The following is a 27,316-nucleotide window of genomic DNA, read 5'->3' as shown; positions in this document are numbered from 1 at the left end:
TTGATTATCCTCGCATACACACTCCCCTTGTTCATTAATGATTCCGGGAATATCCTTCTTTGAACCTGTTTCTGCCTTAAAGTACCTATACATACTCTTCCATGTTTCACTAAAATTTGTATGGCCGCCAATTATGCTTGCCATAATGTTATCCTTAGCTGACTTCTTTGCTAGATTCAAATTCCCAGTAAGTTCCTTCAATTTCTCCTTACTTCCACAGCCATTTCTAACTCTATTTCTTTCCAACCTGCACCTCGCTCTTAGTCTCTTTACTTCTCTGTTATAATATAGTGGACCTTTAACATTCCTTGCTACCTTTAAAGGTACAAACCTATTTTTACATTCCTCAACAATTTCTTTAAAATGATCCCAGAATCTATTTACATTTTTATTTACCGTTTTCTATCGATCATAATTACTTTTTGTAAACTCCCTCATGCCAGTCTTTTCAGCCATATGGTACTGCCTAATAGTCCTAATTGTAATATCTTCCTTTCTTTCACATTTATTTTTAACTTCCACAAAAACAGTTTCGAGATCATTAATACCATCTATTACTTCGGTTTCCCTATAGAGCTCGTCTGGTTTTGCCAGCACCACATCCAGAATATTCTTCCCTCTAGTTGGTTCCTTCACATTCTGAATCAGATGCCCTTCCCATATTAACATTTGCCATTTGTTGGTCATGCTTCCTGTCGTTCCCATTTCCTTCCCAATTGCCACTTGGTGAATTCAGATTACCCGCTACAATCACGTTCCTTTCCTTATCGTTTCCCACATAGCTTATTTAGCTATCAAATAATTCCGAATCAGCGTCTGCGCTACCCTTTCTTGGTCTGTACACTCCATAGACATCAATTTGCCTATTACCTTTAGAGATGAGCCTTACCCCTAGAATTTTATGTTTGTCATCTTTATCTTTTCCGTAGCTTACAGATCCTTCTTTCACCGGAATGAATACTCCCCCTCCTATTATTTCTATCCTACCTCTACGATACACCCAGTAGTTCCGTGAGAACATTTCTGCATTCATTATTTCATTTCTCAGCCATGATTCAACTCCCATTAATCTGGTAAGTATATGTCTATTAAATTACTTAATTTTATTCCTTTCTTTACAATACTTCTACAGTTGAGCACCAACATTTTATGTCATCCGTACTTGATTTCCAGTTCCCTGTTCCCTTAACCCCTTAAGCGGGGAGCTCGGTACACTCGGGCTCACTCCTAGGTGGGGAGCGATTTCCCTGTTTGAAGAAAATATTTGAAGAAAATATTTAATTACTTAAAAATATAAGACTAAAATAAACCGTTTAAGGACTCTAAGAGGGATATATACTTGAATATAGTGTATTTTAGCGTTGAAAAATCGTAACATTTTAATTTTATTTTAATTTTTCAATACTTTATTCAAGAATGTACTAAGTGATTTCGCACTGTAATACTGAGCTCTTTTCTTCCTAATAGCAAAATTGTTGATTTCGTTTATGCAGTAAATTATACGTAAATATTTTTAGCAGTTTAGTAACAATGTCTGTCTGGAAATAAACATTTTGTACATTTAAATAGTAGATTTACCAATTTTACATGCACTTAAAACATTGAGAATACTCACGATATGTTCTGTTATGTTGGTTAGCGCTTTTGTTAGATCCAGTTTATTTACCTATAATTTATAACTGGCACAAGAGACTATATACACTACACTACACTACACTTCAGGTAATATTTACAGTCTACACAGCGTTATGTCTTATACAGTTGTTGAGTATGATACACACGAAAGCAGGGAGCGGGACACAGGGGCACTCTGCATTCCGGACACATAAAGATTGTGTCACGCCTTTCCTTTTTCGAAGCACATACCACACACCTCTTGCTTTCGTTCTTCCTTTTTGCCTGACTTAGAAGGGGAATTCAGTTCAGGAAAATGTCTATCCGTGAATCTCGTGGACGTATCTGGAGGATGTGCCCGTACGATTCGCACATGAAGTGCCTCCTGAGGATTTGATCCTGCATAATTGTCCAGAATTTCTGCATTCTTAACTGCAGATTAGTGTACTTTTCTCCATTCTTTCTGTGTATTATGAAGGAGTTGAACACCGTTAGATCCAGTAAATGTCTAAATATTTTCTGGTAGTATTTCTCCAGTCTCTTTCTTGTAGTGGCATAAGTAACAATATATTAATCGGATAGATCGACACCCCCCATGTCATCATTGTAATCAATGCATACAAGGGGTTTCTGTTTCGTCCTTCCTTTTCTATTTGAGGCCGTCTTCATTTCGCTGTCGCGGATGCTACTCGGCATACATACTTCCCTCTTATCCCTCCACATGAGAGCCATCAGCGTTTTCTGATACGAAACGGATACTTCTCCCTTCTTGAGATTCCGCTTCATAACTTCTTTCGGGAGTTCCTTTCGATTACTTCGTACAGTACCAACGGTGTCTGTATTGAATTGGTTCAGAAGACTGAAAAGTTCTGGGCTGCTGTAATAATTCAAAATGTTCTCAGTCAACGTAAATACAATCCTCGAAGGCTTTGAAATATTCGATATATCTACTCCAAGAACCTCGGAGAGAATCTCCGTGGTTTTTCCGGTATACCAAATCATGTTACATACGTACCCCGTCCCGACTTCACATAATTTGAATGATTCCATTCCGAAACGTGATCGTTTTTTCGGTATGTAAAACTTCCATCCTAGCCGCCCTTTCCATAACAAGAGGCTCTCATCAACTGATACTTTTCCATCAGGGGTATAAGCTTCCGATGACCTTGTAGAGGGGTATGTTGGCGCTTAAAAACGCCCTACAAACTCTGGAAGAGAACTCTTCCGCGTGCCGTTGCTGATTGAACAAAGGTTGAATCAGCGCTTGTTTCTTCGATTTCCTTTTTTTAAATTCAACTTTTGCTGAGTGCCCACATGTGGCTTTATGTTGGGAACATTGAAAACCCTTCGAAATCTTGATCTGAAAATAAATAGGTAGGTACGCATAAGTGAGATAAGAATACATTGAATGAACAAAAGTAAAGCATTGTGGACTATAAAATTATTTTAAAACATTGCGTCAGAAATACGAGCACCCTCTCAATGATCCCATGAAAAATCAGCAAATCCAAACGTCAATTTCCGTCTCGGAAATGTAAAATCTGAGGATCTAACGGGTCTACACCCCGAATTCTTAGACTTCTCTCTACTTACCTAATAGGTAGGCACCGTATGCTGCACATACGGCTTACTTGAAATTTCAACCGTTTGACCAGTAATATCTCTAGGAAACTAGATGTGAAAATCAAAATAAGAACTTACCTCTTTTTCGCACATTTTGAAGAAAGGTAGAAAACGAGTCAGAGTCTTCCTTTGCACATCGTCGGAGTAAAACACTCAGAGATTCCTTAAATTTAGGCATCGCGTACTTAGAAATCACAAGAACTCGATAGGTACGTACGGATACGATTACGAACTGAGAACTGAGAGAAGAATGCAGAAACTTGACTTGACCGTGTCGGATCTTCCACCACTTCATGGGAAAAGCCACCTAAACAATACTGGTTCCCAAAATACTCCCACCACTAAAATACCTCACATTTCAAAGTGAATGGATGCTTGGGGCTTCCATCGCTTATCTGACGTGTAGCACTTTAATCCGGCAGAGGCCAATTAGTGTGTGTGAATGACGTCACTAAAGGTTAAAAACCTGCGGTTTTATTATTCGCACCAATTAGGCTCCTCAATAATTATTTCTGTTTTAGAACCTTAATGATGGTCAGCGCCCGAATTCGGGGGTGAATTCGAAGAAAAACAAACTATTTAGACGAAAACCACAAGAATATGCATGTACATGCTTCTATTCGAAAATCGCGGATTTATGCATTTATATGCTCGATAAATTTAAATTCTGTTGGTCCCAGAGAGATGAAAATACCACCGAAAGGCTTCTTTCAATGTATACTATTGAGGAAAAAAATATGCTAATATGCTCGAATCCGAGCCCTAATTATCAGCATTAACGCCACTACTGTCACTGTCATGATCGCTACATGAACTGGAATCGAACACGTGTTGCCTATTTCGCTACTGCAGAACATTCGCATTAGCTGGGCCCGAACCCTGTATATTCGAGCCTGCAGTACTTGTTCAAGGCAAATTCCCGTCACTTACGAATTCCTCCTCGGCAGAACTTACTTCACTAAGATCGCTATCCTCCCCACGCAATTCCAGCATTTCGTTTACCATGGCTCGTTAATCATCCTACTTTAACAATGGGGGTCGGTCATTTCTTTTAGACATTTTAACGGAAAAATGTAAGAAAAATAACCCATTCGTACCCTTGTCCAAGCAGTTTAGAAGGAAATTATTAGTTCCGCCTGTACTACGGAAAACATGCGGATGATTATAAATGCTGCGTAACTTTCACGATTCGCAGTAAACACACACTCCTGTCTTTAAGGAAGAATTGAAGACTGAGCATTATAAATTGTGTCACAGTTCTAAGGCGTTATCAGAGTCTATGTATATAGCATCGTATCTCCAGAAATCCCTTCTACAGCAATATTATTGCATCCAAGGGACGAGTAGGTGACGAGCTAAAGCTTCAGCGCGAGGCAATTAGTCCTTAGATTGCCCGGAGGTAAGATGTGTTCTTTATGGCGCAACTCGTAGATAACACATTGGTATTGAAAGAACATAGCTGAAAAAAATCACATGAGACGGCAGATTCTTCCGTAATACGTTGATGAAGAAGAAACAAACATCTGCAGGCAGGTAACTGAGAAAAAAAATATAATTCGATTAGGCGGATATATCCGCGTTCCCCACTGAGCAAGCGACTTTTAGCCGCGGATCTCGCCGCTTCGCCCACCGACCGGGTTAACTCCGCTCCCTAGGCCACCCCGTTTCCCTGAATGTACCTCCCCATAACCCTCCTAAACAAATTATCTATCTTACATATATGTTCCACTGTGGTTTAAGTGAAAGCCATCTGAGCTCATATCCCTGTCTCCTACGCACCCATTAGGATCTAGAAATATCACTCCCAGTTTCCCACAAACCCCCTCCATAGTCTCATTTCAATCCCCAATGAACTTCCAGTCAGTATCCCTCCTACACACCATTCCATTGATAACAATATCCGCTTCCTAAAACTCCACCCGTGCTGCATTTTCCAGGACCCACACACCACTAAATATGCTGGTACTTATACCTGCTTGTCTTACGTTATTAGTACCAACGTTAAGCACTACCACTTTCTCTTTCCCTCTTACTTCTCTTCTAATTTCCTCAACATCTGCCTTAACTGAATTCCTGGATAACACTCTATCCTGGTACCCTTTCCTCCACACACTTTCCCGATATGTCTAACGATGGAATCCCCCATGACTAGAGATTCAACCCTACCCACCTCATTTGATTCCCTCCCGTCCTGGTCAGTCCTATCTTTCCTGACAGCTGCTTAAGTTACATCTCCTTTCCTTTCCTTTCCTTTCCTTTCCTTTCCTTTCCTTTCCTTTCCTTTCCTTTCCTCCATCCCATGACCCTGTCTTTTTCTATTCACTACTCCACATTTCCGTTTCCAACCTTTTCCCTTTCTAATACTTCCACACTGCTCAGAAACAGTTCCCTGTTCCTCATCTTTCCTAGGTTGTTCTACCTGCAGTGACTCGTACCGATTTCTCACAGATACCTGTCCTGAATTCTGATCCTGAATGGAGCCCTTAGCCTGCAATCTCCTTACCCTTAAAACATTAGACAACCTGTCTTCTACAATTCCCCCTTTCCTTCCCATCCCTCGTTTACACCTACTGTATCATGTACATTGTTTGAGGGAGGCATACTTTACTTCCTGTCCTCTGAGGAATTCTATTTATCGCCCTCTAGCTCTCCAACTCCTCCCTCATACTCCCTAATGCCTGGCCAAACTCACAGTTCCTACACTTGCACTCCTTAGCCATCCTTTACTGAATAATGAAAAGAAAAGGTGAAATAAGATAACTTATTCTGCGCAAAATAAAAATGAATGGAAATAAATATTGTCTAAGATAATTCACAAAAGTCACACGACAATGAGTTAATTAATATAGGCTACTACTACACTACAATACTACATAATTTTACGATTTTTTAATTCCTACAACACCCTAACAGGACGAAAATTGCTGTTAATTGCTGGAAACAGAGAATAATACACAATAATTACACAGTACTTAACTGCAGTTAAGTATACCCTAATTACTACAACAGAATTCTAGTAAGAGAGTTACTACTGATACCACAGATATTATACTACACAATTATTTCCAGTAATAGAATAAACACACTATTTTCTAATAATATAGGCTACTTTCTCCATAAATTAGCAACAACTCAAAGTACTCGTCATAGGAATACATCGTTAAGAAATTAATTCTAAGTGCTGCGATATGACCTCGTAAATGTGGATTATTTTTTGTGTGCCTTTGACTCGGGAGTTTGTGGATTCAAATCCCATTCTGGCCGTCCGGAAAATTGTAGTGTAGAAAGAAATACTGCCGAGAAATTATTGTAAACAACCTCATAATTTTCAGCATTTTAGGACAATTTGATTCTCCCTCCCGCGGAGTAGGGAAAAAAATATTAATCCACCATCTGTAATAATCACATAACCACATTTCAGTTGATAATTGTATGTATATACGGATTAATACATATTCCACGTGCTCCCTAACGCTAGAAACTTAAATGAACACTGTAAAGCAATATTGAAGACTTTGACACGGATATTAAATTTCGATGTCGAACGGACGCACATAGGTAATACTCATTTAGTGAGGATTTTTTATCTTGTATTTGTGGTTGAGTCAGTTAAGAGCCGGTGACACAAGGTGTCTGAATACCGGTAACGCAGTGATTCAATACCAAACCTATTGAAATTTTTTGACCGAGAGCTAGTGCTGTATTTTAACTAACACACAGTGTTTATGCACACTTACCAGATCACATCAGAGCATGTATTAATTCACACGCGATGTATTCCAGTGACGAGTACGTTGATATTTTGGATAAGATGGCAGAACGCACTCCAGTCACAACGTTTCAGTCAAGAGCGTTTTCCTGACAGAAAATTACCGACTACCTATATGTTCCGAAATCTTGAACGTAGATTGCGGTCAACTGGAAAGCTTGAAGGATAACATCAGTTAGATATGCTCTTATAACGTATGGTCCAAATGAAGAGGCATTTATGGACGCTGTCCACAATGATCCTCATATTAGTACTTGATAGCTCAGTTGAGATTGAGAAAGCATTGACAGCGGATGTGCTGAGTGGTTAGTGTGGAGACATGTGGATTTCAGTTTAACAATATAGAGCGGTAATTGGGAGATGGAAGAGGAGTATGAAGAGGAAAGTTATAAGGAGAATGGAGAGTATGTGTGATATGGAATGTATGAGTGAAGTGGCATTGTTGGCAGCAGTGGTGCCAGTTCTACTAATTATTGGGTGCGTTGAATTGAATCCCGTCCCTAGTACAAGTAGTGCTATTGGTTGTGATGGAGGTTGTTAACGAGGCATGCCAAATGGACCAAATTAAGGAAATGATAAGGGATCAAACGAAGGAGATAAATTATATGAAGGTGTGCATTCAATAAAAAATGGGTGAGTTAACGTCCTAAGCGGGAATTAATGCGGAAGAAATAGTGCAACTGAGGAGTAAGGTAAAAAATTTGGAACAAGAGGTGGCTATGACGAAGAAAGTTGAAGCAATTAGTAGTCACGAACGTACGAGGAAGACACTGATGTTCAACAGGGAGAGAAGGAGAATAAAGTGGATGTAGTGTACAAGGTGGTGGAGCAGATTCACTTCAGTGAAGTGGACATTGACGATGTTCAATGGGTAAGTAAAGTGAGAAGTTAAAGGTCAATAAAGGCCAGGTTGTTATCTACCATGATGGCCGATATGTTGCTGAGAAACGAAGGGAATCTACAAGGTGAGAATGTGTGTGTTGAAAGAGATATGGGGAGTGAAGGTAATAAGAGGTTTATAATTTTAAGGAAGCATTTACTGATAGCGAGGAATTAAGGACTGAGAGCATATATCAGAGGCCAACACCATGTGGATAATGGAAGATGGTCTAGAACTTGGTCAGTGGCTAAGCTACTGGAAATAAATTAAAAGGTTAAACAGGAACGGTGTTTGGTGACGAGACAATGTGGAAAGAAGGTCGCAGAGCGAACAGATGTCCATGACGAGGCACGAGGTGGGGACATGGAAGAGGACAAATTCCAGGACAACACAATATCAGATACGAGAGGTCAGCAGGTACCAGTGGTAGGGGAAAGTGGAGAATCAGCGAGTGACATCGAAAGTGTGCACGTGCATGGAAAAGGCGCGGGAGCACTTCAAGAAACAAAATGAAGCGAGGCCTAGGGCACATGAAGAAGTTTGAGTTTAAGAGACCTGTGGGGAAGGAAAAAATAAAGTTCTGGAGGAAAAGACGGAAAAAGTATGTCATAAAATGCCTCAGAAAGACGGAATGGAAGTGGAAAGCGAGAGGGCGATAATAACAAGTAAATCAAGTAATGTGGCAGACGGGGTTAGAAATAAGGAAAGGAAGGGGGAAGCAGGGAAGGAAATGTTATAACTAGATTGGAAGATAGGTGTTGTAAATATTGAAGGATTGCTAAGTAAGATGGGTAACGAGGGAGTGATAAAATTAGTAGAATGTTTCGATATTTTGGCGCTGTTAGAGAAGTGGTTACAAATAGGGAAAGTGTTAACGTGGATAGCGTTTGTGGTCACGTATAAAACAAAAAGGAAAGAGAGGATGAAGGGCAGGACGCCGGGGGGTATAGTTATTATAATAAAGGAAGGAATTAGTGAAGAGATTGAAAATGGGATGGAAGGGGTGGTATGGATCAGGTTTATTATGGGGAGAGAGAAAGTGAGGGAGGAAAAGGTGTGCTTTGCTTTCCTATACTGTCAACCTCAGAGCTCGCCATACGTTGGTTAAAAAGATTTGAGGATCTATTATTGGAAATATGTGTCATTAGGGGAAATATGAGGAAGATGGGATGTTGCTATTAGGTGATTGGAATGCTAGAATAGGCGACCAATATCCAACATATAGTAAAGAGGGTAGGGCGATGATGATGAGAATGAGGTGTAGTGAAGGTAAAGAAAGGAATAGTTATGGGTTAAAATTGCTAGAATTGTGTGCGGCAGGTAACTTATATATTTTGAAAGGCTGGTGGGAACGGGATAGGGAAGGGAAATTGACGTACATTACATCTCAGGGTTGAAGTGTTATAGACTGGGTAATTCATTCGGAGGACACGTTGGAGAGAATTAGGAGGATATAAAATAATATGGTACTGGATTGAATCCCATCATGCCCCGGTATGTGTTAAGCTGGGAAGAAGGGAGAGGGAGGAAGAGTAAGGAAGAAAAAGAAGGACTGTAGAGGAGGGTAGAAAATACATTAAATGTAAGTGGTCAGAGGATGTAAAACGGGTATTAGGTACTGTTGAAAATGAATAGCAATTAATCAAATTTGGAACGGAGGTAGCCTTAAGGGAGGATGATGTTGATAGAACGCTGGAGTTAATTGAATATTCAATAAATAGGGTAGCTGAGATAGCTAGATTTAAGAAAAGAAAGGGAGGGAAAGACGGGCGGTATAAAATAGAGTGTAAGGAAAACAGGGAAGTAATCATGAAGGCTCTAAGAGAATACAGGAAGAACGGAGGGAGCGCAAAAAGAAAAGTTCTTTGTAAATTAAGGTAAGAATATTAGTATGAAATTGCAGAGAGGAAGAAATTATGGCTGAGAGAAGAGGCAGAGGCGAAAAATAGGGAATGTAGAATGAAGCAACCTGAAAGGGTGTGGGACAGGGTGAATAAAATTGATAAGGGGGAAGTGGTTGACAAACCGAAAATTGACGTTGATTCATTGGTGGGCTACTTTTGCACATTATTGGGAGTGATAGGTGGAGATAAACAAGGGGAGAATGTCATACAGAGGAGAGTAGATGTACAGATTTACGAGTTAGATTAAGAGATGTCAGAGGAGGGGGTAATGGGGATGATAGGGGAGCTGAGGACTAGGTCGTCTGAAGAAAGAAATGGAATCAATAATTTATTTTGGAAAGAAATAGGGAAATATAGACAGATGATAGAAGGCATAGAGAAGTTGTTCAACAATATTTTTGAGGTTCGTTGGTTCCCAGAAGAGTGACAAATTAGGATTGTATAACCAATTTACTAAAAGAATGGTGAGAGAAATTTCCGAGTATTTATAGAGGAATAACTTTACTGGGCTCCTTGAGTAAGATTCATGCAGGTATATTAGCTAACAGACTGAGAGGCTGGGCTGAAGGGCAGTCGATACTGTCAACGTTTCAGGGTGGTTTTAGAAATGGCAGAAGGACGACAGATATTATAATGATAATATAAATGAACCTGGAGAAATATCTGAATAAGGAAGGAGGTAAAGAATATTTAGCTGACATTTACTTTGAAGAAGCTTTCGACACAGTGAGAAGAAGCGCATTAGTAGCAAAATTAGGAAGGTTGGGGTTTCAGGAAAGTTGATACCAGCGATTGATTCCATATATGATAAAATCTACTGTTGTATTAAACTGGAAGAAGGTATAGTAAGCGACCTGATTGAATGTAAGATTGGCTAGAAGCAGAGCTGTAATAAATGATATATTGCAAAGACACGGAGATGGGGGAATAGGGCATGGACTGTTCTAGACGATCAAGAGATCGCAGGATTTATTTTTGCTGACGATGTGATATTAATGACTCTAACAGGGTGGGGTCTACAAAGAAGTTTAAATGCGGTCTCAGTGCTTGCCTGTAAGTGGTCTCTGAAAATTAATTGTAATAAGACGAATGTGATGGTAGGTCAAAAGTCCAGAACGAGAAAGAAAAAGAGGAAATGGGTTGTCCAGGGGGAGATGATTGAAGAGCCAGAAAAGTTGGAATACCTGCGGGTTCTCATAAACAAAAAAGGGTGTGGGGAAGTCATATTAAGGGAGTGAAATGGAGGTGGATGGCGGCTCTTTGAGTTGTAAAGATTTTGGAAATCAAATACCCGGGAATTAAATATAGTACACAAAGGATGATGTATAAAACATTAGTGTTAAACACAGTACTTTGTGGAGCTGAATTATGAGGTCTGGAGAAAAGAAGGGATACTCTAAATCAGATTACTCGTAAATTTAGTAAGACGTTGATGCGACCCCCCGAGTGCATAGCGAACACGGGGGCGATAGTAAATTGTGGGGAGTATATGGAATTGGAAATTTTGAAGAGAGTACTTAATTACTGAATGAGATTAAAGAGAAAAGAAGAGGAATATTGCTACACACTGATTATCAACACCAGATTAATAGTATGTATGGGGAGAGCTGGCTATTGAAGATCAAAATGTATGTGGAAAGGATGGGTCTGGGGTACATATGGTATGAGGATTGGTATAAGTGGGAAAGTAGGTTTTGGAGATTGATTAAAAGTAAGGGTAAATGATATCCAAAAGCAATGTCTGATGGAGGAATGTCGGAGGAGAGCGACCCAAAATATGTTTAATAGGATAAGACAAGTATCGATGATAAATATTAGTAATGTAGATAGAGCTACGGGAAGAGGTTTACTATGGTGAATTTTGGGCCTAGTCAAATACAATGGGTGGATTCGAAGAAAAGCAAATACATTGTTTACTGTGTGCTGAAGTGAGGGAAGACCTGCATTTTTTAATAAGTCGTAAACACATGAAAAATGTGAGAGGGAAAATATTGAGTGAGAGTCACCAGGAATTATTAAAGCAGGCTGTTAGTGATCAGAGAATTATTGAATGGGTGGTAAAAGAAAGGAATATGGTGGGTAATTTAAATTTGTATTCAAGTGCAGTGAGAAAATTGTGCATAAAGAAAAAAAAGGAAGTGGTCATATGAGTAATGCCCAAGAGACATTTGGATATGACATTATGTATGATAGTGTACGTAGGAGTTCGATATGGTTGTTTTGTATTGTTGGTAACTTGTGTTTTTATTCGATATCTTGCGTTGTAGATTTTGAAAGTAAAAGGAGATGAGAAATACAGAGCACTGAGGCTCAGCAAGTATACGGGATGGAAGCGGGTTGAATCAGCAACGGTCGAAGATAACGATGAGATCTGAGCAGTGTAGTGAGACAGATCAGGACCTGGGGCATGCAGCCTTGTCGAGAATCAGTAAAATATGATTCAACAACGGGGTTATGCAATGTTCTAGGTCGTGGCCTGCGAGTGTAGAGTTTATAGTTGGATGATACGACTTGCTGATTCAACCTCGGTTTGGCAGGTAGGCCATTGTTTATTGGTTTTATGTTTCGTATTGCCATTTGGTTTTGTTTAATAGTATTGATTATTATTTGTACCTTCATAGTGTTTTGAATTTTCCTAGTTTTGCTTTGTCTTTATATGATTCTTCGTTTTCCATTTTCTCCGTAAAAGTTAATATTTAGGAGAACTGTAAAATCTGGACAAAATAAATCAATCTTCAATCTTCAATCTTCATTTTCTTCAAAATGAACACCCACAGCTGCTGGAGAACGTGCCACTTGCGAGCGGTTATGAATGTCATGGATCAGTATTCGTCCGGAACCATCTTCTTTCTCCATATCCAAATAAATGGATAGAAAGGGGTGGACCCGTTCACTGGCGCACCAGATCACCCGATCTAACGCTCATGACTTCTTCCTGTGGGGTCACTTAGAGCAGATAGTGTATGCACAGGAGCCTGAAGATCCTGGTTACCTTCGGCAGCTGATCACCGAGGCATGCCAAACTGTTACACCTGACATGTTAAAACGTCGCTCTGAAATCTACATAAACCAAGGTAGTCAACATTACACTGAATATGCAGGGTACCCTACTTCCTACCTACAGACCATCATGTCGTAGCACAACCTGGCTACGTAACACAGGATAAAAACGGTCCTTTTCAGGACCAAAGAAAATTGTATTCTTTCTTGTTTCATGACAGATGTTCACAAATTTCGGAAGAGAGAGAATGGTTTATGTAATATCAGAGACCCTGAAGAAAGGTATAAATGTGACAAAATTCAGAAAGTGTATGTGATTAATGTTGTGTATATTTGAGATGTAACTAGTTTATGTGGTATATGACGAGCAGTTGGCCATATTACAGTCACTGTAAACGGCGTTAGTTGAAAAAAGTGTACCAACCTGTGAATCGAACCTACTGCCAGACAGTTTTGTTAATACAATAGCAGTGATGCGTGATTTAGCCACCTTAGGTACGGCTAGCCGTAGTGCATAGGCAGAATGTTGCAGTCCTTATAGACACTTCCTGTCCAAACGTAAGATAGTGTTATTCGCAGCTGTGATTGTTTTATACATTAATTATATTTAAATAGTAGAAATAGCACTGGCGCTAAGGATATCTACCATTTTCTCGAGCAATATATAAACGGTGTAGTTGTACTAAGGCCATAAATGAGTAGGTACTAATGGTTTTCGGATGACTATGATATACGTATTAGTTGGGCCACCTACCTCCGAAAAAGCAAGGGGTTGGTGTACTACCCGGTATATATACTGTTTCATGAGATATTTTCACAAATTGCGGAAGAGTGAGGAGGGTTAATGTAATATCCGAGACTCTGAAGAAAGGTACAAATATGACATAATTCAGAAAAAGTATGTGATTAATGCTATGTATATTTCAGATGTAGCTAATGTATGTGTTATATGACGAGCAGTTGGACACTTGCAAAAGACTCAGTGCGAAGAAGTAATGTATATATATTGTTCATATTTTGAAGTTTTCTGTAGTGGTGGAGGAGATAACTAGTTGTGCTTTGACAGATGACTGGAGAAGCTGAAGTTGTGTGTAATCAATAAAATATAGTGAATATTTGTCAAAGATTCATGTGGGCGTATATGACATCCAGGTAGTTACAGACCTCGGAATGATTTTATAATGTTTACAATTTAAATTGGTGTTTGATATCACTTAATATCATGTTATATGTGTATATATATATATATATATATCGATGGCCTAGAATGAAAACCTCGTATCTCACAAAGTTCTTCCTATCCATTACTTCCCTTAAGACGGGTTACGCCTCCCAGCCACACATGAATACGCAGTCCATCAGAACAATGTTGGTTGTGTTCTTTATTCCTATGCCGACGTGTGAAGGAAAATGAACCTTATCGTACCGTACTATAGGAAAGTATGTCTGCGTGACGTATTTACTGACTCCTACAGTGTAATTTTATAAGGTTCATTTTTCTTTACGTATCAGCATAGGAAAATAAACCCAATGAACATTGTACAGATGGACTGCATATTCATGTGTGGCTGGGAGGCGTGACCAGTCTTAAGGGAAATAATGGCTAGGAAGAACTTTTTGAGATACGAGGTATTCAATCTAGGCCATCGATATATAGGGTTATCTGATCATTTCTTATTGTCATTTCATTCCATTATATTGTACGGTAAATGTTAGCGAGAGCTAAGAATAAAGGTTACATACAAGTAGTACAATGCAATATATCTATGCAAAAATTAACTTAACTATTTACTTAAGCTTTTACGACAACAGCAAGTGGTATCACCCTAAGAGGAAGCCAGCTTTTCCTGGAATTCCAAGACAACAGCCATCTAAGGCCAAAACTTATAAGTTCACTGGTTCGCTTCAATTTGAATACGGCAACACCGATTGAACCTATAAGCGTGAGACGCTATGTACGAATCGGGAAAGCTACAAGAATCGATTTGATGGAGGGATTGATTGATGTAGGCGAGGGAGAGTAAACTTCTCTATGATTGCAACATTGGATATATCAACGGAGGAGTTCAGTAAGTTCATAAATACGATAGGCTTAGGCCCCTCGGTCTCAGTTGGCATTAGTATTTTGAAGATCTCACTTGGTATTATAACTTATGTAGAGCCGTATGATGTAAGAAGCGTGGAGAGACTTACTTCTGAATGGCGGTAGCAATGATTTTGTACAGTACAGCAGCAGAGCTGTTAAACTTTTATTTCTTGTTCTTTGTACTTTAACTCATTGAGAGTTACTTCATTCGACTACTCTTAGTAATATTTTCCAGTCCGGAACGGTCAAGAGACCTATTGTGTCACAATCAGGCATAGATGGATTTTTATATCTAGAGAGAGCATCATTTTAATTTGCGTAAATTCCGATCTTGGAATTTTCTCCGCTCTAAAGTACACATGGTGGACTGTTTCAGTAGGACTGATATCTGCTTTATAGGTATTGGTGTAATAGGGAGTGGTAAAGTTAGAGAAGGCGTCTGTCAATTCTTGATTGACACCCGCAACGGGCAAGACAATACGAAGATGACGAGATGAGCAGCCCAGGTGAAGGAAAGCAACAACCACCGAAGCAGTTTAGATGAGGAAAAAGTCCAACAACCACGAAAAAGCCCATATCTGAAAGATTTACAAATGATAGAGTCTACAATCGGTGAGTGTTTGGTTAAATTGTAGCAATCATTCGCGGAGTCGATTAAAGCTAATGAGTCACTTTTCAATCAGGAATCTTTCAGTTCTTGGTACATTACCAACATTTCATTCTCACTTAATACCGAGCTCGATAGCTGCAGTCGCTTAAGTGTGGCCAGTATCCTGTATTCGGGGGATAGTGGGTTCGAACCCCACTGTCGGCAGCCCTGAAGATGGTTTCCCGTGGTTTCCCATTTTCACACAAGGCACATGCTGGGGCTGTACCTTAATTAAGGCCACGGCAGCTTCCTTCACATTCATAGCCTTTTCCCGTTCCATCGCCGCCATAAGACCTATCTGTGTCGGTGCGATGTAGAGCAACTTGCAATTTTCACTTAATACATTGTATTCTTTGGTTTTTAATTAATTCAGATATTACACATGTACCTCAAGACAGTACTTAATGGTCAGTGTCCTATTACCCTACACCTGGGATTGTCTTGTGTCTCTCCTTTTAAATATAAATTTTGACCTAGAGCCTTCGGTTCAGGTCTGGCTCCCAAACACCTTACAAGATAGAACTAACGTTAATTTTGGATGGGTAACCACGGAACTATTTTAAATAAAAGCAATAATTTAAAGTGTCAGAATCTATGTTCTAAAATGTGGCAATTTATGGGCACGTCACAATATTAATCAGGTCATTCAAAGCAGTAATTCATAATATACATATCGTCGCCTGTCCGTGGTGCAAGAGCGGGTCCATCACAGTTGTGTTGTTTCTATGTTTAAACATTACTTTATTATCACACTAGTGTCAGTGATCATTTCCACCGGGATATTTTCCAATTGCCATGTATTTTAATAATAATAATAATAATAATAATAATAATAATAATAATAATAATAATAATAATAATAATAGCAATAATAATAATAATAGTAATTCCAATGAAAGCTGAAAGCTTAATATATCCCTATTGGTTCATTTCACTGTTTTAGCTGTTCTTTTGCAAGTTGGCTTGGTTTTTCTCCATATATACCTAAAATGTGCTTATTGTTTGGACATCATGTTCAGTTGACCAAATAGTCGTACACGTCTATTTGGAAGCTCACAATGTCTGCATTATGTGATTTTGCATCATAATTACATTGATTTCTTTCTAGGACTACCGTTTAATACCTTTATCTCTAGCAGTATATTACGTACCATATGTTCCTAATCCCTTTCGTTATAAGCATCGGGATGTAAGTAATACTAGCAATAACAAGAAAAAGTGACTTACGCTTGTGAAGGACGTTTTATCTTGGAGAAACTGTAAATGTATTCTGGAGTAGTAAGAAAGTTTCTTCCTTTGAGGATGGCTTAGAAATGAAGTACATTTGTAAAGGATTATATTTCTCTGCGTCTTTTCTTTCCAGCGGGAATGCGTCTGGGCGTTGTCAGATTTTCATCATGAAATATTACATGCTACGTTGAGCGATGATCCTCTTTCTCGCCCTCTATTGTGTGTTGTTCGGGTTAGGCTGGTGCGCCAGTGAAAGTGCAGCCCCACCATCTTATCTTTACAGAAGCTTGTGATTGATCTTTCGCAGAATGCTACCCACTTCGTTCATGAATGATATTCACTACCAGTCGAGCGTAAAATAGATGTTTAATCACCACTAGGAATCTCCTGCAAAATTGATCGCGATGTCACATATTGCTATACACTGCACTCAGAATAGCGAATCTTCCAGGGAACCGCTTCTGAAATAGATTTATATTGAGATGAATTAGATACGGAGGTAATATTCAAACCATGGACCATATTATTGTGGAACTAGGATGAGTAGACTTCAAAGATTTATTTGTGCAATATTCATAATTGTATCGGAGAGGAGTGGACTTGGGAATATAAATCGAAATATAAGATTTTAGATGGATTTTCTTTGACCTTTACGGACATGACTTTTACGCAGAGATCGAAAGTTATCATATTATAAAAACTTAGCCTTATGAAAGGATACAAAACGACCAATAATCATAAAATGTTAATTTATATTTATGTTTGTGACGTCAATTGTCAACTGTCAATTTTGTCAATTTTAAACCACTTAAGACAATACGTTATAGAAGTTGGTGTATTAAATTAAATTTAATTACGTTTAAAACATTATGTAATACTTATTTAAGAAGTCAAGAAGATTGCATTTCGCTCACCTGATAGGCTTATATGTTCAGCGAAATTTGCTAAATATTGTTCACTTATCCTTACACTGTAACCAAGTCCTTATTTTGGGCACTATATCAAAAATATATGCGCCTGGGTGAAGCATTATAAATATCCCTTACATTATTATTGAGACGTTTGGAAAGACTAAGCTCGCGGGAAGTAGTTAGAACTCTAATCTCGCCCAACCTAGAGATACTTTTCTGTGGTTCAAATGTAAATCTAGCTCTAACACTGACACCTAACTAAAGAGCTCACGACTGCTTATTTACTAACCTAGCTCAAGTCGATTTCAACTACGCTTGCAAGTTACACAGGTTACCAGGCCGAATTTACGCACACTGTTGGACCAGGAATTATTTATTTATTTATCGATACTTCATTTTAGCAACGTCCTACGCAATTACTAACGGAGTAAAAGAGATCAATGGGGCGATCCCTGGATGAGTGTACCCGGCACGCGCCGCAGTGCTACGTAGCCAAGCGCGCTAATGCAAACATGCGAAATATAACGCTTTCTGTAAGTCGAAAGAGTTTATTTCCGAAAGAAATGTTTTGGTCGTTATGTTATTCTTGGTTCATTTGAAGTTGTGTACAAAATGTACGTAAGATCTTTGATTCCCTGGTACGCGACCCTCCCTTGTAAATAAAAAGAAGCGTTACATATCTGCAATGTGAGCCGGGCTGAGTGGCTCAGTTGGTTTAGGCGCAGGCCTTCTGAACCCAAACTTGGCAGGTTCGTTCCTGGCTCATGCATTTGATATTTCAAGGTGCTCAAATGCGTCATCCTCGTGTTGGTAGATTTACTGACATATAAAATAACTCTCCGTAAACCGTGAAAGTTGTTACAGTGAAGTAAAGCCAGTAACAAGTTATTATTTTCTACAGTGTGAATCGATTCCATCTCCAGAGGTTACAAGGCATGACTTTTGGGGACAGCCTACATATATTGTGCTGAAACCACTATGGCTGTTGTCATGGATTTCAAATTGTTTGGGAAGGACTCTAATAACCACTGCGCTCACCTTTCAGCCATGAAGCCGGGTACCATACAGGAAATATGAACACAAGCTTAATAAAGTTTTTCGAAACGTAGTTTCATTACTTATAATCACCTATCACGTTCTTCTTCTGTACCCAAAATGCTCATGTCCATGATCATTCGACTAGGTACGATCAGACGTTTATCTCTGTTTTAAATGGCGCGAATAAAACAGCTTATTTGGTACATGAACAGTAGACTGAGCAACGCAGGGTGTATCTGAACATTAGGTTTCTTTTTGCTACTTTGCTTTACGTCGCACCGACACAAATAGGTCTTATGGCGACGATGGGATAGGAAAAGCCTAGGAATGGGAAGGAATCGGCCGTGGCCTTAAGAAATGTACAGCCCCAGCATTTGCCTGGTGTGAAAATGGGAAACCACGGAAAACCATCTTCAGGGCAGCCAACAGTGGGATTCGAACCATTTATCTTCCGGATGCAAGCTCACAGCTGCGCGCCAATAACCGCACGGCCTGAACAGTTGTAACAAACGTAGGCGGATGATTCTTGGGATCAAATATGAATAACTGGCTCTACGTAAATATGTCCTGCAATGCACTGCTATTGAGTTACAGGCATCTCTTTTTGCCACTGCCATACTGACTTTTTTCTTCGTCAGGTTTGTTCACCGACGAGGCCATTTTAGAAGAGATGACGACATAAACTTGGACAACACGCGCGTGAGCAATCGGAAATCCCAACGGTACGGTTATTGCTAATTACCAACCGTGGTTGGGACGCAATGTGTGGTGAGTTGTTATCAATCAATCAATCAATCAATCAATCAATCAATCAATCAATCAATCAATCAATCAATCAATCAATCAATCAATCAATAAATCAATCAATCAATCAATCAATCAATTCTGATCTGCATTTAGGGCAGTTCCAGCGTTTTCTTAAATGATTGCAAAGAAATTGTAAATTTATTGAACATCTCCCTTGGTAAGTTATTCCGATCCCTAACTGACCTTCCTATAAACGAATACTTTCCCAATTTGTCCACTTGAATTCCAAATTTATCTTCATATTGTGATCTTTCCTACTTTTAAAGACACCACTCAAACTTATTCGTCTACTAATGTCATTCCACGCCATCTATTCGCCGACAGCTCGGAACACACCACTTAGTCGAGCAGCTCGACTTCTTTCTCCCAAGTCTTCCCAGCCTGAAATTGTTAACATTTTTGTAACGCTACTCGTTTGTCGGAAATCACCCAGAAAAAATCGAGTTGCTTTTCTTTGGAGTTTTTCCAGTTCTCGAATGAAGTAATCCTGGTGAGGGTCCCATACACTGGAACCATACTCTGGTTATGGTCTTACCAGAGACTTATTTATGCCCACTCCTTTACATCCGTACTATAACCCCACAATACCCTCATAACCATGTGCATAGAGAGATCTGTACCCTTTATAAACTGATCACGCTACACCGACAACTAAATCGACCAGGTTTTCTTGCCTTCTTAAGCAAAACCCTGCCTGTACTACTGGATCATGTGCCCCTAACAGGTATCTGCACCCTGTGTTTCATGCATGATAGGGTTTCAGCCCACGTCAGTTTGCATGTACTCCGGCATTCGGACACGACCTTACAACGACGGTGGATCGGGCGTCGAGGTCGTGTGCGTTAGTCTCCCTGGCCTTTCGTGATTTCTGCTGCTTAGCCTTCTATTCTTATCACTGCAGACTTATTTTATGTACAAATTGGTGATAGTATTTCTTTCCCGGTATCTGATCCCGATCGCCTTCAGAATCCCAGATAGCTTGGTCCTATGTACAATATCAAATTCCTTTTCAAGATCTACGAATGCTATTTACTTAGGCTTGTCCTTCTTAATTCGATACTGTAAGATCAGACTTAAAATCAGAATTGCTTGACATGTTGCTAGATTTTTCTGAAGCCAAACTGACCTTCACCCAACTCTGCTTCAACTTGTTTTTTCATTCTTCTGTAAATAATACGTGTTCGAATTTTTAATGCACGAGATACTAAAATAATCGTGCGGCAGGTTCCGCGCTTGTTAGCATGTTTTTCTTCGGAGTAGGTATAGTATCATTCTGTCTAAAATCGGATGGGTTTTCTCCTGTATCAAATACCTTACACATTTCATGCAACATCCTTGCCTTGCTGATTTATCCTTATGTAGTCAATTCTTCCTAGGCTACGTCCTCAGTTCTAGAATCCTTATTCATATTAGGTCTCTCACAGCTCGGTCGAATTTTCACCTCAGCTTTGGGTCTCCTATTGCATCAGTATCAACAGCCTCTTCTTGTTCATGAATCTTGTCATCTAGTTCTTTTTCTGGATACAATTGATTAATACGTACCTGCCATATTTTTGCCTTGTCTTCTTTCCCTATAAGTGGTTTTGCATCTGAGTTCTTAACATTCATATACCTAGTCTTCCTTCCTCCAGAGGTTGGGATGTTTGGAACATCACAGCATGTACTAAATTATCAAACCGTGTAATTAATTGAAAAGATGTGTATATTTAATCCCTGGTAGGTCATTTTAAAATTTAAATTATAGGGTTTTAATCATCCGTTTCACATCATCATTTCATTCCTTTGTATCTCGGCTATAACGTATTCTGAACGAACGACTCATTGTGTAAAGTATTTTAACATCATTCGTATTAATAGTTTGCAGTAAATTTTCCAATAGCCGTAGTGAGGTGACCGGAGTCAGCAGGCTAATTTCAGCCCATTACCAGGAAATGTACGTCATCAAACTTACGAGAGACCATACCCCTTCCATACTCTGCGGAGACAGTTAAAACCTTGTTAACGCCAACTTTTCGAAGTTCGTTACCTGACGCTTTGTTTCCGCGGGAAAGTTCAACCTATGTGAATGGACATAATAAAGCAACATGATGAATTCACAGCAATGCATAGGAGAAGGGATAAGACCTCAAATCTTACTGGACCATGTGATATGGTTGATGGAGGGAGACTTTGGAGCCTATATACGTTGACGACACGAGCTGGAGAGGACGATTCTACAATTATAACCTATCATCGGAGGAGGGCTGTACGTCTTGACATCGGAGAAGATCTTAACTTAGTTCACTTCGCATCTGAGTAGTGTACTACTCAAAATATACTCTCATTGGGACCTGTTATCTCAATGACGAGAGTTAAAATCAACGGGAGACCGGTTTTGACTGGTATAGAGCAGGAGAGATTTTGTTATGAATTTAGTTACTCTACATTTCCGTAATACGGAAGAATACAAGTTTATTCTCTCCATGAACGTAACCCATGGTGGTTTTTCTATTAAAATTAGGACTCATTACGACTTTATGTAAGGAGTACGGTAGGAAGTGTTAAAGTCAGGAAAAGTCGTAGTACAGCTAATGTTCTATGCACAAATCAGAAGTAGGACTGGAATCCTCAACAAGAGATGACGCCACCTGTACGAGATATACGTCAATCATCAGCTGCCATATAGATTGTATCCAGATAACAGAGTCTGCAAATGGTGAGCTAATGGAATAAATTTCTGCAAGTCTACGCGTAACAATTCATGTTCTTAGAGATTATTTCATTCATTTCTTCTTTTTGTTTCTGTAAGTTCAGATTCCGTTAATACGCGATTACGTCACGTTTTTCATCCTAATAAATAGCTGTTTTAATTTGTATTTTCTGAAATTCTTATTAATGATCCTTAACTTCCAAGTTAGTGTACTTAATGGTTAGTGTTCCATCACCCCACCCCAGGGAGATTTTAGAGTCTCATTGCGTGTTTTTATTATCTTTATTAATTTTCAACTATCGTTTTCAAGCCATAAGCTTGAAGGCTGGCGCCCATGGGATATTGTTTATGGAGAAACAATGATATATTACTTATTTCTATTAACATTAAGGTGACCCGCCAAGTCACAATTTTGTCACACATCTGTGAGCAAGAGTGGGTACGTCACAAGGGTTCCTTGCTTTTTCTGTATCCTTGCACTTCACCTTCAGCCATTGTCTCTTAGCTGGCCTGCATCTTCTATATACTATATTGTTTAATCGCCTGTATTCTTTCCTATCTCCTTCATTTTTGTATTCTTATTCTTCGGCGTTCATTAGTCAGGTCTAATATCGCCCGGGTTATCCAGATATAATTACTTAATCTTATATTTCTTCGTAACTTTTCCTCAGAGGTCTACTGATCTCATTCTTCACGACTGCTCCCTCTTCATCCGTTGTTTCCTTCGGCCTTTTCACTTAGTACTTGTACAATATGTTCCTTGAAACTATCCTTCAGACACTTTCTTTCAACTTACGTAGATCCCATATATTGGCATTCCTTTATTTCTTCAACTTCGTCAACTTCAGATTGTATTTCAAGACAACCAAGTTGTGGTCAGAGTCCACGTCTGACCCTGGGAAGGTCTTGCAATCCATCATCTGATTTCTGAATTTCTGCCTAATCATAATGAAGCCTACTTGATACCTTCCTGTATTTCCAGATAATGAAATGAAATGGCGTATGGCTTTTAGTGCCGGGGTGTCCGAGGACAAGTTCGGCTCGCCAGATGCAGGTCTTCTGATTTGACGCCAGTAGGCGACCTGCGCGTCGTGATGACGATGAAGATGGCACATACACACAGCTCCCGTGCCAGGGAAGTTAGCCAATTATATTTAAAATTCCCTACCCCTCCGGGAATCGAGCCCGGGACGCCTGTGATCAAAAGACAGCACGCTAACCATTTAGCCATGGAGCCGGGCTGTTTCTAGGTCTTGTCCATGTAAACAGCCGTCGTCTTTTGAGTCTGAATCAAGTATTATCAAGGACTAAATTATGATTAGTGCAGAATTCTACTAGCCGACTCCCTCTTTCTTTCCTTCCTCCCAGTCCAATTTTTCCTACATCATTATCTCTTCCTTGGCCTACCACTGTATTCCAGTCTCCCATCACGGTTAGTATATTGTCTCCTTTTAAATATTGTGTTACATCTTCCATCTCTTCATATATTCTATCGATTTCTCAATCATCTGCTTTACTACTAGGCCTATAAATCTCCACTGTTGCGGTGGGATTCGGTTTGGTGTCTATAATTAGTTCACTATGCTGGTGGTAGTAGCTTACCAGCTGCTCTATTTTGTTATTCATTATTAAAACAACTCTTATATTTCCCATGTTGCAAATTGTACTGACAATTCTGTAGGTACCTCTTTATGCCAACGTATTTCACTTACATCAACTACATCTAAATCTCTTCTATCCATTTCCCTCTTCAAGTTCTCTAACTTTCCACAACGATTGAAACTTCTAACATTCCACGCTCCGCCCCGCAGAATGTCAATATTCACCTTCCTGATCACTACCCCTCCCGTATAATCCTCACCCGGAGTGCCTAATCGGGGACTATTTTACCTCCACAATATTTTGTTCGGAAGGGAGCCGTCATTAGTACACCATTCTTGCATACAGATAGAGCTGCATGTCCTCGGGAAGCAGTAGATTTCCGTTGCTATCAGCCATGTAACATTATCAACACAGCTAAGTCGTATTAAATATCATTACAAGGCCATATCAGTCAATCATTCAGACTGCTTCCCTTGAATTTACCAACAGGATGATACACCCCCCCCCCCGTTCCGACGAACCATTCGTTAGCCTGGTATTTGGGCAGATACCCCTTCGATATGGTTGCACCAACGTTTTGGCTCTCTGCTTCATTGGGAGGAGCAAGCATCCCCACTGCAAGGTCACATGGTTCACTGGGAAAGCGTGATTGATAGCTGAACAAAAACGTCAAATATTGGTGTTCAAGTACCATGAATAATTGGACGGAAGTGTTAAATCGTTATTTCTGAAAATAATAAAATGAAATGAAAAATATTGTTTTCTTCCAGATTTAGCAGTAGGTCTGAATGAAGTATGCAAACAAAAAATCCAAAAATGTCTTTCAATCTCGACCCAATATGCAGGTAATCAACCAGGGAAAAAATTAAAGATGTCAAAATCTTTTCATTCTCATATGACACGTAACTGACTTGGAAATATCATGGACTAAATTCATGTACACTCCATGTATATACGATATTCACCTCTGTCGCTTTAGAATATTAGCAATCATTTTTCTTAAGTTCATTTAAATTTTGTGAAAAACATTCACGTTCTTTCGAGGAAGGGCCCTTGAGTTACTGTAGCAAACTATGATTAAAATGTCGAAATAACATTAAACATGAATGACCTAGTACTTATTTTTCCAAGTCCTTCTTAAACTGGTAACTTCTTCGATTGAAATTGAAGATATATTCACTGTTAAAGATATTCCAAACTTTAATTTGCTTTGTCGTCAAAACCTTCGTTTGCACCAATGGGCTCTTAGACCAGATATCCCGATAAGTTCATTGTATTTGAACCATCATGAGTATGAGTTGTGAATGTAGATGCAGTTCTGTCGTTGTAAGTTAATTGTACCTTTTAACGTAAAATAACAACATCCAGAATTTGTAAATTGGGAGAAGACACGTTTAATTACGTTTGAGGACATTACATTGTATCTAAACAAGTGAAATATAAAATTATTCCCAGTACAACGTTCTGTGACGTGTACCGAGAATATTTCGGAGTGTATGTTCAAGACCGACATTTTAAATGGGCTTCCCACGTGATTTGTGAAAGCTGCCGGTCTATTTTTAAATGTTGTCTATATGGAACAAAAAATATGTAGTCTGATATTCCTTGAATATGGTGAGAGCCTACAGATCTTCACGAAAATTATTACATTTGTACGGTGGATATTACACATTTCAAAATTACCAAGAAAAAAATCCACATACTAGCGTACCGTCTTCCATTGCTCCAGTAACACATAATGAAGAGCTGAAAATTCCACCACCACCAATACAAAGTACATACGAATTCAAGTCTTGTCATAGAAACAATCAGGAACCACAATTACTTTCTCAACAAAAATTGCATGCACATTGTTAGGATATTGGAACTAACCAAATCAAAGGCTGAACTTCTTTCACCGGGCAAATTTACCGTGCGGTTAGGGCCGCGCAGCTGTGAGCTTACATCCGGGAGACAGTGGGTTCGAACCCCACTGTCGTCAGCCCTGAAGATTGTTTTTCCGTGGTTTCCCATTATCACACAAAGAAAATGCTGGGGCTGAATCTCAATTAAGGCCACGGCCACTTCCTTCCCACTCCTAAGCCTCTGCTATCCCATCGTCACCATATGACCTATTTGTGTCGGTGAGGTGTAAAGCAGATTGTCAAAAGAGGAACTTCCAGTAGGCCTATCCCATCTTAAGGTATATAACTTTCTCGATAAATCCTGCAAAATAATGAAATATAGAGTAAGACATGAGTGATTCTACCAAATATACGAGAATCTTTGCTTTTGTAGTGTTAATGGTCCATTTGAACAAATTTAGATTCCTTATGAACCAAAATACTGGCGTCTGTTTATTGATAACTCAGGTCGAAGTCGCATATCTGTCTTACTGCACAACGGGAACAAGTTTACTTCCACACCAGCAGCACATTATACATAACTTAAGGTGACATTTGAAAATATTAAGCTGCTCTTGAAGAAAAGTATAATATGGATTTTAAAAACGTGTTGCTTGTGGTGATTTTAAAATGTTGGATATTTTACGGTGCTTCAAGGAGTGTACACTACATATTCTTGCTTCCTCTGCCAGTGGGATAGCAGAAGAGATGATCAGCATTACACCAGGAAAGAATGGCTAACAAGGTTCCAGGTGCACTTAAGCTAAGGAATGAGACCCTTGTGTCCAAGGAGATTCTGTTACCACCATGCCATATGAAATATATACTTGATAAGCAATTCACCAACGTTTTAGATAACAACAGTACAGCTCAGAGCATTATAAGACAAATGTTCCCCAAGTTATCTGAAGCAAAAGTAAAAGGTGAAATTTTAGCCCGACCTCAGATTCGTGTAGTGTTTAAAATTATAATAGTGTTACTTCCTTTACGTCCAACTATTTTTACGGCTTTCGGAGAAGCCGAGGTGCCGGAATTTAGTCCCGCAGGAGTTCTTTACGTGCCAGTTTATCTACCGACAGGAGGCTGACGTATCTGAGCACCTCCAAACACCACCGGACTGAGCTAGGCTCGAATCTGCCAAGTTGGTGTCAGAAGGCCAGCGGCTCAACCACTTGAGTTACTCAGCCCGTGCTGGTGTTAAAATTAAATAACTTCAAGATGTAGTGATTCTTATTGAACAAAATGCCTGGGATGCTTTTAGAATGGTAGTGCAACAGTTTTGGGTGATATAGAAGAGAAAATTATGAGCAACTTCCAGAGCATGTGATACATACTGTAGTTTGTCAATGAAAATGCATTATTCTCTTTCTCATATCGATATATTGGGTCCACATTTCGAAACAGTAAGCGAGGGACACGGTGAACGCTTTCGCCAAGATATTCACTGCATGGAAAGAAAGCATCAGGGACATTGGGACTGTGCATTGATAGGACACTATATATAGGATACTAGCAAGATACCCGTGCTTCGCTACGGTATTATACTGAAATTTATAATTGAATGCTTATTGTTTTAGATATATAATCCGCCGAAATTCGCGATCTGACTCGTTTTCTGCGAGAATTCACCA

Source organism: Anabrus simplex, chromosome 2 (genome assembly GCF_040414725.1).
Source record: "Anabrus simplex isolate iqAnaSimp1 chromosome 2, ASM4041472v1, whole genome shotgun sequence".
In the NCBI taxonomy this organism is placed as follows: domain Eukaryota; kingdom Metazoa; phylum Arthropoda; class Insecta; order Orthoptera; family Tettigoniidae; genus Anabrus; species Anabrus simplex.
Note: the sequence above shows the minus strand (reverse complement) of the source record.